At 37.8% G+C, this 13,776-nt stretch overlaps 2 non-coding genes across 2 annotated transcripts; one reads left to right on the top strand and one right to left on the bottom strand.

The window, feature by feature from the left end:
- Positions 1–949: 949 nt before the first annotated feature.
- On the top strand, positions 950–1,057 carry LOC112793451 (small nucleolar RNA R71). The gene has a single exon (XR_003198141.1). It is a non-coding gene; the product is annotated as a small nucleolar RNA R71 (small nucleolar RNA).
- A 5,824-nt stretch (positions 1,058–6,881) lies between these two features.
- LOC112793535 (small nucleolar RNA R71) lies at positions 6,882–6,989 on the bottom strand. The gene has a single exon (XR_003198223.1). It is a non-coding gene; the product is annotated as a small nucleolar RNA R71 (small nucleolar RNA).
- Positions 6,990–13,776: the final 6,787 nt, after the last annotated feature.

The raw sequence follows: 13,776 nt of genomic DNA, 5'->3' as shown, positions 1-13,776 counted from the left end.
CCTCTTCAGAGGAAGAATACTCATCAGAGCTCATGAAAGGCAGAAGTAAGTCCAATGGAATCTCTATGGTCTCATTTTGAGCCTCATATTCCCATGGTTCCTCATTAGGGAACCCATTGGAGTTCAATGCACGCCCATTGAGGTCTTCCTCAGTGGCGTTCACTTGCTCTCCTTCCTCTCCAAATTCGGCCATGTTTATGGCTTTGCACTCTCCTTTTGGATTTTCTTCTGTATTGCTTGGGAGAGTACTTGGAGGGAGTTTAGTGATTTTCTTACTCAGCTGTCCCACTTGTGCCTCCAAATTTCTAATGGAGGACCTTGTTTTATTCATGAAACTTTGAGTGGTTTTAATTAGATCAGAGACCATGGTTGCTAAGTCAGAGGGGTTCTGCTTAGAGTTCTCTGTCTGTTGCTGAGAAGATGATGGAAAAGGCTTGCCATTGCTAAACCTGTTTCTTCCACCATTATTGTTGAAACCTTGTTGAGGTCTCTCTTGATTCTTCCATGAGAGATTTGGGTGATTCCTCCATGAAGGATTGTAGGTGTTTCCATAGGGTTCTCCCATGTAATTCACCTCTTCTATTGAAGGGTTCTCAGGATCATAAGCTTCTTCCTCAGATGAAGCTTCCTTAGTACTGCTTGGTGCATTTTGCATCCCAGACAGACTTTGAGAAATCATATTGACTTGTTGAGTCAATATTTTGTTCTGAGCCAATATGGCATTCAGATTATCAATCTCAAGAACTCCTTTCTTCTGACTAGTCCCATTGTTCACAGGATTCCTTTCAGAAGTGTACATGAATTGGTTATTTGTAACCATTTCAATCAGTTCTTGAGCTTCAGTAGGCGTCTTCTTCAGATGAAGAGATCCTCCAGAAGAGCTATCCAAAGACATCTTGGACAGTTCAGAGAGACCATCATAGAAAATACCTATGATGCTCCATTCAGAAAGCATATCAGTGGGACACTTTCTGATCAATTGTTTGTATCTTTCCCAAGCTTCATAGAGGGATTCTCCTTCCTTCTGTCTGAAGGTTTGGACTTCCACTCTAAGCTTACTCAATTTTTGAGGTGGAAAGAACTTTGCCAAGAAGGCATTGACTAGCTTTTCCCAAGAGTCCAGGCTTTCTTTAGGTTGAGAATCCAACCATGTTCTAGCTCTGTCTCTTACAGCAAAAGGGAATAGCATCAGTCTGTAGACCTCAGGGTCAACCCCATTAGTCTTGACTGTGTCACAGATTTGCAAGAACTCAGCTAAAAACTGATGAGGATCTTCCATTGGAAGTCCATGGAACTTGCAATTCTGTTGCATTAGAGAAACTAATTGAGGCTTAAGCTCAAAGTTGTTTGCTCCAATGGCAGGGATAGAGATGCTTCTCCCATAGAAGTCGGGAGTAGGTGCAGTAAAGTCACCCAGCACCTTCCTTGCATTGTTGGTATTGTTGTTGTTTTCGGCTGCCATGTGTTCTTCTTCCTTGAAGAATTCGGTCAGGTGCTCTAAAGAGAGTTGTGCTTTGGCTTCTCTTAGCTTTCTCTTCAAGGTCCTTTCAGGTTCAGGATCAGCCTCAACAAGAATGCCTTTGTCCTTGCTCCTGCTCATAAGATAGAGAGGAGAACAAGAAAATGTGGAATCCTCTATGTCACAGTATAGAGATTCCTTTAGGTGTCAGAGGAAAAGAAGAGTAGAAGACAGAAGTGGAAAATTCGAACTTAACAAAGAAGATAGAGTTCGAATTTTGCCTTAAGGGATAGTGTTAGTCCATAAATTGAAGGATGTGAGAAGGAGGGAAGTGATTTTCGAAAATTAAGTGGGAAATTTGAAAACATTTTTGAAAAACATCACTTAATTTTCGAAAATGAAAATGGAAAAGAAATCAAGTGATTTTTGAAAAAGATTTTGAAATTAGAAATCAGAAACATTTGATTGAAAACTATTTTGAAAAAGATGTGGTTAAGAAGATATGATTGGTTTTAAAAAGATGTGATTGAGAAGATATGATTTGAAAACAATTTTAAAAGATATGATTTGAAAACAATTTGAAAAGATATGATTTTAAAAATTAATGACTTGCCTAACAAGAAAAGATATGAATCAAACATAAAACCTTCCTCAACAGAAAAGGCAAAAAATGTTCAATCAAATCATTAATTGTTAATAAGTATTTTTGAAAAAGGAAAGGAGTTAATTTTGAAAAAGATTTGATTGAAAATTGATTTGAAAAAGATTTGATTTTGAAAAGATTTTGAAAACTTAGAAAAAATTTGATTTGAAAACAAAATCTTCCTCCCCTAGCCATCCTGGCGTTAAACGCCCAGAATGGTATCCATTCTGGCGTTTAACGCCCAAAATGCTACCCTTTTGGGCGTTAAACGCCCAACCAGGTACCCTGGCTGGCGTTTAAACGCCAGTCTGTCCTTCTTCACTGGGCGTTTTGAACGCCCAGCTTTTTCTGTGCAATTCCTCTGCTGTATGTTCTGAATCTTCAATTCTCTGTATTATTGACTTGAAAAGACACAAATTAAAAATATTTTTGGATTTTTAATAATAAGGACAAACCAAAATGCAACAAGAATCAAATGACAATGCATGCAAGACACCAAACTTAGCAGTTTGTATACTACTGACACTAACAAAACGAAAATGCATATGAGACACACAAAACACTCAAGTCAATAGAATTCAAAGATCAGAATAAGGAAATCATCAAGAACAACTTGAAGATCAATGAGGACACATGCATGAATGCAATAAGAACAGAAACATGCAATTGACACTAAACTTAAGATGAGACTCTAGACTCAAAAAAAGAAATATTTTTGGATTTTATGATTTTATAATTTTTTTTTGGATTTTTCGAAAATTATGTAGAAAAAGAAAATAAAGGTATCAAAATTCTTAATGAGAATTCCAGGAATCATGCAATGTTAGTCTAAAGCTTTAGTCTAAAGAAATTAGACATGGCCGGCTAAGCTTCAGCAGGACATTGCATTCAAGAACTAAATTGATGAAGATCAATCAGCTTTGGTGATGATAAGAACATCACATTGAAACACTAGAATTCATTCTTAAGAACTCTGAAGAAAAAAAAAATACCTAATCTAAGCAACAAGATGAACCGTCAGTTGTCCAGCCTAAACAATCCCGGGCAATAACACCAAAAAACTTGATGTTGTTGCCGGATCTTGGCACTGATGTTACCAAAAGCTTGCTCAAAACTTGAACAATCCCCGGCAACGGCGCCAAAAACTTGGTGCGCGAAATTGTGAACTATACTTTTTCACAACTCTCATAATCCCCGGTAATGGCTCCAAGAACTTGGTGGCTCAATACCATGGCATTACACAACTTCGCACAACTAACCAGCAAGTGCACTGGGTCGTCCAAGTAATAAACCTTACGCGAGTAAGGGTCGATCCCACGGAGATTGTTAGTATTGAAGCAAGCTATGGTCATCTTGTAAATCTTAGTCAGGCAAACTCAAATGTATATGGTGATGAACGAAAATAACATAAAAGATAAAGATAGTGATACTTATGTAATTCATTGGTAGGAACTTCAGATAAGCGTATGAAGATGCCTTCCCTTCCGTCTCTCTGCTTTCCTACAGTCTTCATCCAATTCTTCTTACTCCTTTCCATGGCAAGCTCGTGTAGGGTCTCACTGTTGTCAGCAGCTACCTCCCATCCTCGCAGTGAAAGCTAATGCACACACTCTGTCACAGTGCTGCCAATCACCGGTGTGGTTCCCTCCCCTACTGGAATAGAATCCAGTGATTCTTTTGCGTCTGTCACTAACGCCCAGTAAGTTACAGGTTTGAAGCACGTCACAGTCATTCAGTCATTGAATCCTACTCAGAATACCACAGACAAGGTTAGACCTTCCGGTTTCTCTTGAATGGCGCCATCAGTTCTTGCCTATACCACGAAGACTCTGATCTCACGGAATGGCTGGCTCGTTTGTCAGGCGAGCACTCGGTTGTCAGGCGATCAACCATGCATCGTGCAATCAGGAATCCAAGAGATATTCACTAAGTCTCAAATGCTTGTAGAACAAGAGTGGTTGTCAGTCACTTTGTTCATGGGTGAGAATAGTGATGGGCGTCAATCATCACCTTCATCAAGTTGAAGAACAAGTGATATCTTGGAACAAGAACAAGAGGAATTGAATGGAAGAACAATAGTAATTGCATTAATACTCGAGGTACAGCAGAGCTCCACACCTTAATCTATGGTGTGTAGAAGCTCCACCGTTGAAAATACATAAGCATAAGGTCTAGGCATGGCCGAATGGCCAGCCTCCCAATGATCTAAGAACACAATGTCCAAAGATGATCTAGAGATCTAAAGTGATCAAAAGATATAAAGATCCAAAGACTTAAAGATCCAAAGACTTAAAGATCCAAAAAGACCTCTAATACAATAGTCAAAGGTCCTACTTATAGAAAACTAGTAACCTAAGGTGTACAGAAATGAGTAAATGACATAAAAATCCACTTCCGGGCCCACTTGGTGTGTGCTTGGGCTGAGCAATGAAGCATTTTTCGTGTAGAGACTCTTCTTGGCGTTTAACTCCAGCTTTTATGCCAGTTTGGGCGTTTAACTCCCAATTAGGTGCCAGTTCCGGCGTTTAACGCTGGGAATTCTGAGGGTGACTTTGAACGCCGGTTTGGGCCATCAAATCTTGGGCAAAGTATGGACTATCATATATTGCTGGAAAGCCCAGGATGTCTACTTTCCAACGCCGTTGAGAGCGCGCCAATTGGGCTTCTGTAGCTCCAGAAAATCCACTTCGAATGCAGGGAGGTCAGAATCCAACAGCATCTGCAGTCCTTTTCAGTCTCTGAATCAGATTTTTGCTCAGGTCCCTCAATTTCAGCCAGAAAATACCTGAAATCACAGAAAAACACACAAACTCATAGTAAAGTCCAGAAAAGTGAATTTTAACTAAAAACTAATAAAAATATAATAAAAACTAACTAAAAGATACTAAAAACATACTAAAAACAATGCCAAAAAGTGTATAAATTATCCGCTCATCAATATCCTAAAGCTGGCTGGCTATTAAGCCATGTCCAACCCCTGGATTGGAGCTTTAGGCTAACATTGAAAGATTCCTGGAATTCTTATTAAAAATTTTGAATTTCTTATCTTTTTTTTCCTATAAAATTTTGAAAAATATATACAAAAGTTTTATAAAATCATAAAAATCAAAAAAAATTTTTGTGTTTCTTGTTTGAGTCTTGTGTCATGTTTTAAGTTTGGTGTCAATTGCATATTCATCTTGTTCTTGCATTTTTCGAAAATTCATGCATTCATAGTGTTCTTGCATGCATCATGTGTTTTGATTCATAATTTTCATGTTGTGAGTCATTTTTTTTTGTTTTTCTCTCTCATTATTAAAAATTCAAAAATAAAAAATATTTTTTCCTTATTTTTCCCAAAATTTCGAAAATTTGAGTTGACTTAGTCAAAAATTTTTAAAAACTTAGCTATTTCGTATAAGTCAAGTCAAATTTTCAATTTTAAAAATCTTATCTTTTCAAAACTTTTTCAAAAATCAAATCTTTTTCATTTTTTCTTACTATTTTTCGAAAATTTTTAATTTAAATTTTAAAATCTTTTTCTTATCTTTATTTCATGATTTTCAAAAACTTTACTAACAATTAATGTGATTGATTCAAAAATTTGAAGTTTGTTACTTTCGTATTAAGAAAGGTTCAATCTTTAAATTCTAGAATCATATCTTTTAGTTTCTTGTTAGTCAAGTAATCAATTTTGATTTTAAAAATCAAATCTTTTTCAAAATATCTTTTCCATCATATCTTTTTAATTAAATCTTTTTCAATCATATCTTTTTATCTTTTTCAAAAATTTGATTTTAAAATGTCTTTTCCAACTTCTTATCTTTTCAAAAATTGATTTTCAAATCTTCTTCAACTAACTAGTTGACTTTTTGTTTGTATTAACTATATCTTATCTTTTTCAAAACCACCTAACTACTTTCCTCTCTCTAATTTTCGAAAATTACCTCCCTCTTTTTCAAAATTCTTTTAATTAACTAATTATTTTAAATTTTAATTTTTAATTTTAATTCTTCTTTTAATTTTCGAAAATCGTTAACCCCTTTTCAAAATTAATTTTCGAATTCTTTTCCTCTCATCTCCTTCTATTTATTTATTTATTTACTAACACTTCTCTTCATCTCAAAGAATCTAAACCTATCTTCACCCTTGTGTTTGGATTCTTACCTTTTCCTTCTTCTATTCCCTTTTCTTCTACTAACATAAAGGAATCTCTCTACTATGGTAAAGAGGATCCCTATTATTATTTTCTGTTCCCTTCTTTTTCATATGAGCAGGAGCAAGGACAAGAATATTCTTGTTGAAGCAGATCCTGAACCTGAAAGGACTCTGAAGAGGAAACTAAGAGAAGCTAAATTACAATAATCCAGAGACAACCTTACAGAAATTTTCGAAAAGGAAGAAGAGATGGCAGCCGAAAATAATAATGCAAGGAGGATGCTTGGTGACTATACCACACCTACTTCCAAGTTTGATGGAAGAAGCATCTCAATCCCTGCCATTGGAGCAAACAATTTTGAGCTGAAACCTCAACTAGTTACTCTAATGCAATAGAACTGCAAGTTTCATGGACTTCCATCAGAAGATCCCTACCAGTTTTTAACTGAGTTTTTGCAGATCTGTGAGACTGTTAAGACTAATGGAGTAGATCCTGAAGTCTACAGGCTCATGCTTTTCCCTTTTGTTGTAAGAGACAGAGCTAGAACATGGTTGGACTCACAGCCTAAAGATAGCCTGGACTCATGGAATAAGCTGGTCGCGGCCTTCTTGGCTAAGTTCTTTCCTCCTCAAAAGCTGAGCAAGCTTAGATTGGATGTTCAGACTTTCAAACAAAAAGATGGTGAATCCCTCTATGAAGCTTGGGAAAGATACAAGCAGATGACCAAAAGGTGTTCTTCTGACATGCTTTCAGAGTGGACCATTCTGGATATATTCTATTATGGTATATCTGAGTTCTCTAAGATGTCACTGGACCATTCAGCAGGTGGATCCATTCACCTAAAGAAAACGCCTGCAGAAGCTCAAGAACTTATTGACATGGTTGCAAATAATCAATTCATGTACACTTCTGAGAGGAATTCTGTGAATAATGGGACGCCTCAGAGGAAGGGAGTTCTTGAGATTGATGCTCTGAATGCCATATTGGCTCAGAACAAAATGTTTACTCAGCAAGTCAACATGATTTCTCAAAGTCTGAATGGATGGCAAAATGCATCCAACAGTACTAAAGAGGCATCTTCTGAAGAAGAAGCTTATGATCCTGAAAACCCTACAATAGCATAGGTAAATTACATGGGTAAACCTTATGGGAACACCTATAATTCTTCATGGAGAAATCATACAAATTTCTCATGGAAGGATCAACAAAAGCCTCAACAAGGCTTTAATAATGGTGGAAGAAATAGGCTCAGCAATAACAAGCCTTTTCCATCATCTTCTCAGCAACAGACAGAGAATTCTGAGCAGAGCACCTCTAACTTAGCAAACATAGTCTCTGATCTCTCTAAGGCCACTTTAAGTTTCAAGAGTGAAACAAGGTCCTCCATCAGAGATTTGGAGGGACAAGTGGGCCAACTGAGTAAGAAAGTCACTAAAACTCCTCCTAATACTCTCCCAAGCAATACTGAAGAAAATCCAAAAAGAGAGTGCAAGGCCATTGATATTATCAATATGGCCGAATCCAAGGAGGAAGGGGAGGACGTGAATCCCAATGAGGAAGACCTCATGGGACGTCTCTCAAGCAAGAAGGAGCTCCCTATTGAGGACCCAAAGGGATCTGAAGGTCATATAGAGACCATAGAGATCCCACTAAACCTCCTTCTGCCATTCATGAGCTCTGAAGACTATTCTTCCTCTGAAGAGGATGAAAATGTAACTGGAAAGCAAGTTGCTCAATATCTAGGAGCCATCATGAAGCTGAATGCCAAATTGTTTGGTAATGAGACTTGGGAAGGTGAACCTCTCTTGGTCATTAGTGAACTAGTGAACTAGATACATGGGTTTAGCAAACTTTACCCCAAAAGAAACAAGATCCTGGTAAATTCTTAATACCCTGTACCATAGGCACCATGACCTTTGAGAAGGCTTTGTGTGACCTAGGGTCAGGCATAAATCTTATGCCACTCTCTGTAATGGAGAAGCTAGGGATCATTGAGGTACAGCCTGCCACATTCTCATTACAAATGGTAGACAAGTTAGTAAGACAAGCTTATAGATTGGTAAAGGACGTGTTAGTAAAGGTTGAAGGCCTTTACATCCCTACTGATTTCATAATCTTAGACACTAGGAAGGAGAAGGATGAATGCATCATCCTTGGAAGACCCTTCCTAGCCACAGCATGAGCTGTGATAGATGTTAACAGAGGAGAATTAGTCCTTCAGTTGAATGGGGACTACCTTGTGTTTAAGACCTAAGGGAGTTCGTCTGTATACATGGAGAGGAAGCATGAAAAGCTTCTCTCAATACAGAGTCAAACAAATCCCCCACAATCAAACTCTAAGTTTGGTGTTAAATCGCCACATTCAAACTCTAAGTTTGGTGTTGGGAGTCTATAACATTGACCTGATCACATTTGAGGCTCCATGAGAGCCCACTGTTAAGCTGGTGACATTAAAGAAGTGCTTATTAGGAGGCAACCTAATTTTTTTTTATCTAATTCTATTTTTATTTTTATTATTTTTTTATGTTTTATTAGGTTCATGATCATGTGGAGTCACAAAACAAATACTAAAATTAAAAATAGAATCAAAAATAGCAGAAGAAACAGCACACCCTGGAGGAAGGGCTCACTGGCATTTAAACGCTAGTAAGAAGCATCTGGCTGGCGTTCAATGCCAGAACAGAGCATGGATCTGGCGTTGAACGCCAGAAACATGCAGCAACCTGGCGTTTAAATGCTAGGATTGCACATTGAAGAAAGCTGGAGTTCAACGCCAGAAACATACTGCAGACTGGCATTGAACGCCCAAAACAAGCATAGATCTGGCGTTTAACACCAGAAACAAGCATCAATCTGGCATTAAACGCCAGGATTGCATGCAGAGGGCGTTTTACACACCCAATTGGTGCAGGGATGTTAAATCCTTGACACCTCAGGATCTATAGACACCACAGGATCCCCACCTACCTCAACTCACCTTCTCTCTTCTTCACCAATCACCTCAATCTCTTTTCCTCATCACCTCTTCACCACTCACATCCATCCATCCTTCCCACCCAAACCCACCCTGAATGGCCGACACACAAACCTCTCTCCCTCTCCTCCATCTATTCCTCTTCTTCTTCTATTCTTTCTTATTTTGCTCGAGGACGAGCAACATTCTAAGTTTGGTGTGGTAAAATCATAGCTTTTTGTTTTTTCATGACCATTAATGGCACCTAAGGCCGAAGAAATCTCTAGAAAGAGGAAAGGAAAGACAATTGCTTCCACCCCTGAGCCAGGAGAGATGGAAAAATTCATTTCAAGGGTCTATAGCTCAGTAGTAGAGCATTTGACTGCACATCAAGAGAGCCCACTCATGGACCTCAACAAAGAGCATGAGGAATTCCGTCATCAAGAAATCCCTGAGATACCTCAGGGGATATATTTTCCTCCACACAATTATTGGGAGCAACTAAGGATAGGAGCACCAAAATCACTAGGAATCAAGCAACAGAGTCAAGGAAGAGACATAGACGAGCTCAAAAAGCACCATTGGTCCTTCAAGAAGGCGCCACCCTCACTAAGGTAGACTCATTCCTTAACTTCCTTGTTCTTAATTCTCTGTTTTTCGATTTTATGCTATATATTTGTCTATGTTTTGTGTCTTTACTAAATGATCATTAGTATTTAGTAACTATGTCTTAAGGCTATGAATAATTCCATGAATACTTCACCTTTCTTAAATGAAAAATGTTTTTAATACAAAAAAACAAGAAGTACATGAGTTTTGAATTTATCCTTGAATTTAGTTTAATTATATTTATGTGGTGACAATACTTTTTGTTTTTTGAATGAATGCTTGAACAGTGCATATTTTTGATCTTGTTGTTTATGAATGTTAAAATTGTTGGCTCTTGAAAGAATGATGAACAAGGAGAAATGTTACTGAAAATCTGAAAAATCATAAATTTGATTCTTGAAGCAAGAAAAAGCAGTGAATAGCAAAAACTTGCGAAAAAAAAGAAATTTGGCGAAAAAAATAATTAGAAAGAAAAAGAAAAAGCAAGCAGAAAAAGCCAATAGCCCTTAAAACCAAAAGGCAAGGGTAAAAAGGATCAAAGGCTTTGAGCATCAATGGATAGGAGGGCCCAAGGAAGTAAATCCAGGCCTAAGCGGCTAAATCAAGCTGTCCCTAACCATGTGGTTATGGCATGCAGGTCCAAGTGAAAAGCTTGAGACTGAGTGGTTAAAGTCGTGATCCAAAGCAAAAAGAGTGTGCTTAAGAACTCTGGACACCTAAAACTGGGGACTTTAGCAAAGCTGAGTCACAATCTGAAAGGGTTCACCCAGTCATGTGTCTGTGGCATTTATGTATCCGGTGGTAATACTGGAAAACAAAGTGCTTAGGGCCACAGCCAAGACTCATAAAAGTAGCTGTGTTCAAGAATCAACATACTTAACTAGGAGAATCAATAACACTATCTGAAACTCTGAGATCCTAGAGATGCCAATCATTCTAAACTTCAAAGGAAAAAGTGAGATGCCAAAACTATTTAGAAACAAAAAGCTACAAGTCCCGCTCATCTAATTAGAACTAATATTCATTGATATTTTGGGATTTAAAGTATATTCTCTTCTTTTTATCCTATTTTATTTTCAGTTGCTTAGGGACAAGCAACAATTTAAGTTTGGTGTTGTGATGAGCGGATAATTTATACGCATTTTGGCATTGTTTTTAGATAGTTTTTAGTAAGATCTAGCTAATTTTAGGGATGTTTTCATTGGTTTTTATGCTAAATTCACATTTCTAGACTTTACTATGAGTTTGTGTGTTTTTCTGTGATTTCAGGTACTTTCTGGCTGAAATTGAGGTACCTGAGCAAAACTCTGATAGAAGGCTAACAAAGGACTACTGATGCTGTTAGATTCTGACCTCCCTGCACTCGAAATGGATTTTCTGTATACCTCCCATTATGCTAACCCCAGTATTCCGGTCTTCCACAGGAAGAACCTATTGAGTTTCTGGCACAGTTCTTACAAATTGCTGACACAGTACGTGATAAAGAAATGGTTCAGGATGTCTACAGATTGTTACTGTTTCCATTTGCTATAAAAGATCAAGCTAAGAGGTGGTTGAATATCCAACCCACAGCAAGCATAAAAACATGGAGACAGTTATCAGACAAATTCCTGAATCAATTTTACCCTCCAAAAAGGATGACACAGCTAATGCTGGACATCCAAGGCTTTAAACAAGAGGATAATGAATCCCTTTATAATGCTTGGGAGAGGTATAGAGGTATGCTAAGGAAATGCCCCTCTGAAATGTTTTCAAAGTGGGTACAGTTGGACATCTTCTACTATGGGCTTACAGAAAAAGCTTAAATGTCTTTAGACCACTCAGTTGGTGGATCTATACACATGAGGAAAACGATTGAAGAGGCTCAAGAGCTCATAGATACGGTTGCTAGAAATCAACATCTATACTCAAGCAGTGAGTCCTCTATAAAAGAAGAAGCTATGGCAGTAACTACTGATCCTGATTGTTGAACAGATTGTTGAACTTAATCAACAATTACTCCTGATGACAAAACAATTAGCAGAGTTTAAAGAGATGCTCCATGAAACTAAAAATGCTAACCAGAATATGGAAGCACAATTGAATCAGACAAGACAACAGCTATCTAAACAGATAATAGAAGAATGCCAAGCTGTTAAATTAAGGAGTGTGAAGACATTGAATGTATCAACTCAAAGCAGCAGAAAGCCAAGAAAGGAACAACTGACAGAGGATAACCAAACCACTGCCCAAAATCCCTCTGAGGACAGTAAGAGCCTAGAGAGGAATACTTTTGGCGTTCAAACGCCAGAAAAAGGGGAAAAGTTGGCGTTAAACGCCCATTCCTTGCCCAGTTCTGGCGTTCAAACGCCAGAAAAGGGTGGAAAGCTGGCGTTAAACGCCCATCCTGCACCCAGTCCTGGCGTTCAAACGCCAATGAGGAATCAGACACCTGAGAGTGCTGATAGTAACCCCTCTAAGAAGGCTTCTCCAACCACCTTTGTAGGGAATAAACCTGCAGCAACTAAGGTTGAAGAATATAAAGCCAAGATGCCTTATCCTCAGAAACTCCGCCAAGCAGAACAGGATAAACAATTTGCCCGCTTTGCAGACTATCTCAGGACTCTTGAAATAAAGATTCTGTTTGCAGAGGCACTTGAGCAAATACCCTCTTATGCTAAGTTCATAAAAGAGATCTTAAGTCATAAGAAGGATTGGAGAGAAACTGAAAAGGTGTTTCTCACTGAAGAATGCAGTGCAGTCATTCTGAAAAGCTTACCAGAGAAGCTTCAAGATCCAGGAAGCTTTATGATACCATACACATTAGAAGGTGCTTGTACCAAGACAGCCCTATGTGACCTTGGAGCAAGTATCGACCTGATACCTGCAACCACTATCAGAAAGCTTGGGTTGACTGAAGAAGTCAAACCAACCCGGATATGTCTCCAACTTGCTGATGACTCCATTAAATATGCATTAGGCATAATTGAAGACATGATTGTCAAGGTTGGGCCGTTTGCTGATGTGTGGAAAACGATCCAACACAAAACTCACCGGCAAGTGTACCGGGTCGCATCAAGTAATAAAACTCACGGGAGTGAGGTCGATCCCACAGGGATTGAAGGATTGAGCAATTTTAGTTTAGTGGTTGATTTAATCAAGCGAATCAAGTATTGGTTGAGTGATTTTGTATCCAACAGTAAGTAAATAGTAGGAAATATAAAGGGAGAGGGATGAATTGCAGAAATTAAAGAGAACTGAAAGTAAAGGTGCTGAATCTTAAAGAACAAGAAATTAAATAACTAAAACTTAAAGTGCAAGAAATGTAAATTGCGGTAACTTAAAGTGCAAAAAATATAAATTGCTTGAATGAAGAGGGGAATTGAGGACTGGGGTTTCAGAATTCAAGCAAGGAAAATTAAATTGCAACAATTATCAAAGCAAGAGAAGAATCGAAATTGGCTAGATCTCAAACAGAAATGGAAATTTGAATGCAGCAGTGGTTCAGCAGAAGAACCAAAAAGAGAAAATCAGATCTCAGGGCTCCAGAGACTAGATAGCAGAGTCTAGATCTCAATTGCCTTCTTAGATCCAAGTTCACAAAGCAATTAAAATGAAATTGAAGATTACAGCAGTAAAGGAAATAGAATTTAACTCAATTATGCAGTAAGAAAATCTAAGAGATCTTAAATGGAGATTGAGACAGAAGTTCCTCAATTCTTCACACTCAAGACTCAAACAAAACCCAGTAAAGAAAATAAAACAATCAGAGGAAGAAGAAGTGAATTGTCTCCTCCAATTCTCAAGCAAATTTTGCAGAAAATAGAAAAATGGGAAGTGAGCTCTCAAGTTGACTAAGGATGAAAATTAAAATGAAAGTAAGCTCCCTTTCTAATCCTAACTAACACCTATTTATACACTTTCTATTTTGGATTTAAGAATTTTAAGTGGGCTTGAAGGATGGGTGAAGAATTGAATTAAATTGGATTGTTGAG

This window comes from Arachis hypogaea, chromosome 3 (assembly GCF_003086295.3).
Source record: "Arachis hypogaea cultivar Tifrunner chromosome 3, arahy.Tifrunner.gnm2.J5K5, whole genome shotgun sequence".
In the NCBI taxonomy this organism is placed as follows: Eukaryota; Viridiplantae; Streptophyta; class Magnoliopsida; order Fabales; family Fabaceae; genus Arachis; species Arachis hypogaea.
This window is presented reverse-complemented; position numbering and strand designations above follow the sequence as displayed.